Here is a 3,323-nt window from a genome sequence, read left to right as displayed (position 1 = left end):
ACTTGGTGAAACGTATTATGTTTATCGTTTTAAAAATACTGATCAAAACATAATCCCTTTGGTGAAATTCATAAAAATTTCTGTGAGCATTGGCTGCCAACTTGTAGTAGTGTTTAGTCTATGAAACAATATGTTTTTTAATATGAATATGCAATTTATGCATGTATTCAGTAAACTAAGTGCAGACAGAAATAACATGCTTAGCAAGCATCAAAATAAGTTAGTAATTCTGAGGTTGTTATAATATAGTTATAGTTGCACTGAAAATCAAATATTTGTGGATCATTCCATTGCAGTGCAATATTTACTGGCTATAATAAAGTACCAAACAAACTACAATCCCTTGATCGTAGATTGCAGTGACAATCAAATAACACTACAAGTTAAATAATGGTGTGATTCAAGTATGTTAAATCAAACAACCCTCTATATAATGCTAAGTGTGCCATGATAGATGGGAGAATTAGCTCTTTTATCCAGTATGTCATTGATCTGGTGACCCCCATTGTAAGGCTTGCTGGTGGAATAAGTGGGACCCATATGTGCTCCAAAATATACCCCAAATATCGACATGTGGAGGATTCTACCTCGTGTTGTGGTGAAAGTTATAGCACGATGGCAGAACTAGGGGGTGTCACTCACCACTCTCATATTTGGCCTAAAAACCCTTTGAGGTATCTATAGTGCACCCCCTCTTTGCCTCTTTAAGTTTGAAGTGTTTTTACAAAATTTTGCCGTCTTTAAATCCTGATTCCAACACATATTACACTTGAAAAATCATCTATTATGATACACCAGTCAAAAGCTAAGTTATATGTAAGTTCGCTTAGTGAAATTATAGATATTAATTAACAGTTGCTACCTATGTGAAGTATGCTAGATTAAAAGCTGATGCAAAGCTTAATTCTTTATTGCAGAAGTTTTTGTTTTGTATTGAGGATCACTGGTCTCTGATGCAGTTTCCGAACCCACTTTCAAGCTACCTCTTATGCAGCATGATTAATCTGCTTGTTATATTGTTTTATAATCTTTTTAGCTGCTTTGATCTTCAAAAACTTGACATCATGATTTTGATTTGTGCTAGAAATGTGTGATGGAAAGGATTCTTTTCTTGTGCGTCTCTTCTTTGATCCACGATCATCAGCAACTATCTGTAAAGAATATTGTCTCTCTATATAAAATCTATTATGACTAGGGGTGGAATCACATTGAACTGAGGGTGGGTAATTGCCTACCCTCAAAATTGAGTTTTGCTTATGAGGGAAATTTCAAAAACTTGCCCCCCCACTCCCATCCTAGAAAATTTATTTGCCCTATGTTAAAGAGTTTTGCCCCCATCTAGTCCCAATCTAATTCACGCAGGCTCAACCACTCATTATTTCTCATGCGCACTATTTCTCATATCTCATCCATGCTTGTCAAACTGCTGTTTAGATTCGCCTTCCCTTGTGACTTACTAAAAGCCCCCGCCACCTGCACTTCTCTGGACACCTGTCGCTAGCTTTGTCCACCCTCAAAAGTATAGCTTGTTCCGCCCCTGAATTGATGACTATACCACATGCCAAACATTATAGGCTTTGCTTGATAATGCTTTTCACAGCTTTGATTTATGTTTTATTTTTTTCAAAAACTTGTTTATCAAATGTAGCTGTAGCCATCCTTGTTTCAAGCAGTCATAATCTTTTCATGGATGCTGTTTGATGTTGTTACAGGTTCAAAATTCAGAACTGTTATGTTCATGAGCTCAATAGGTTTCAGTGGGTGCTGGTCTTTCTTTTTCAGGTGGTATATGGCTTGGGCTGAGAGGAAAAACAACTTACTAAAATTTCATGTAATATTTTATTTTTTTTTAGCCTTTTTATGGGTGATATATATTCATAGACCATCCATTTTTACATTAATAACATACAAAACTGCAGCATCTGAAGCACAAATGCTATCTATCAGTCTATTTACTTGTTTGTAGATAGTCATCATGAGTTAGAATGTAATAAATGTTTTTTCACTCCATTTTTGCATGAATAGAATTCTTAAATTTGGAGAATTTATAAAGGCTGTATTTATTTTATGAAGCTCTTTTTAATGGTAGGGGTTTGAACATATATGAAATCTTTTGATATTTTGCGTTGTGGGGAATTTTGGAGGTAAAATTTTAAATATTAAATATGCTAATATATAAGAAATTATAGATATGTATGTAATTATCCTAATTTTTGATACTATGGCTTCTTTTGGGGCAAATATATAAGAAGTATGTATTTTTTTGTACAAATTATTTTAGTAGGATTTGTATATTCGTCTGTGTAGGAGAGTACATAAAAATTTTTAAGGGGATTTATACGATATATATCTATTCATACATACATGCATGACGCATATGTATTATGATCTGATCCTATGCCATCTCAATTTGATGTAGGCTTAGCTCAATTCAAATCTGACTCATTAACCAGCTCATCGACTTTGATCGGCGCTCTATTCATGAAAGAAATTAATCTAATCTTGGAGCTATCACAATTTTCATTTTAAATTTGTAGCCTATTAACCAAATATAATTTAGATATAAAAAAAATTGTTCTAATGTGTAATTTTAAAATTTATATTATAATTCTTATATACAAATATTTTAATGTATTTATTTCAAGAATGTGTAATTTTTATGAAGGTATAACACTTTGTATTTTAGTTATGTAAAATGTAATATCTAAAAATATAAATGAAGCTATATTTTAGCTCAAACCAAATAAAAAAAACACCTTCATTTATTTTATAGTTATCCAAATAGCTCAAAATATATTAAACTTATTACATTCATTTTATACTATATTTCTCTTACTTTGCATTCTTTTTTTCAGCAAATAAAATGGCTCATAAGTGATGTTGCGTCCTGGAATATTCGCGGCGGTAGAGAAATATATAGTTTAACGTCTTAGCGTTGTACGAAGATCCAGCACATAAGTGAGAGGGTGTAGCATTCATAAGTGACACCAGAGTTTTTACGTGGAAAACCCCTGAAAAATGGGGAAAAACCACGGGGCCTGGCCCGGTTTGAATGAATCCACTAGTATTTGTAGTCGATTACAAATGAGGCTCTTCCTTAGGAGAAGGCCTTGGATTGATGTAGCAAATGTACTTCATATAGATTGCATTACATGGTAAGAGTTACATATACAGGTTTGTTTGGCCTGAAGGACCATAGTCGGCAGGAGACCATAGTCGGCAGGAGACCGTAGTCGGCCGGAGACCGTAGTCGGCCGGAGACCGTAGTCGGCAGGAGACCGTAGTCGGCAGGAGACCGTAGTCGGCAGAAGACCGTAGTCGGC

General features: G+C 34.4%; 1 protein-coding gene across 5 annotated transcripts in view; it reads left to right on the top strand.

The window, feature by feature from the left end:
* Positions 1 to 2,068, top strand: part of LOC110106695 (E3 ubiquitin-protein ligase RHF2A) — a 33,800-nt gene extending 31,732 nt beyond the window's left edge. For all 5 annotated transcript variants that reach the window (XM_020836675.2, XM_020836714.2, XM_020836701.2 and 2 more), the window contains one exon: positions 1,713 to 2,068. The gene's annotated coding sequence lies outside the window, so the exon portion shown is untranslated. The remainder of the gene's footprint in view (positions 1 to 1,712) is intronic.
* The last annotated feature ends 1,255 nt before the right edge of the window (positions 2,069 to 3,323 follow it).

This window comes from Dendrobium catenatum, unplaced genomic scaffold (genome assembly GCF_001605985.2).
Source record: "Dendrobium catenatum unplaced genomic scaffold, ASM160598v2 fragScaff_scaffold_273, whole genome shotgun sequence".
Lineage (NCBI taxonomy): Eukaryota > Viridiplantae > Streptophyta > Magnoliopsida > Asparagales > Orchidaceae > Dendrobium > Dendrobium catenatum.
Note: the sequence above shows the minus strand (reverse complement) of the source record. Positions and strands in the feature narration are given on the sequence as shown.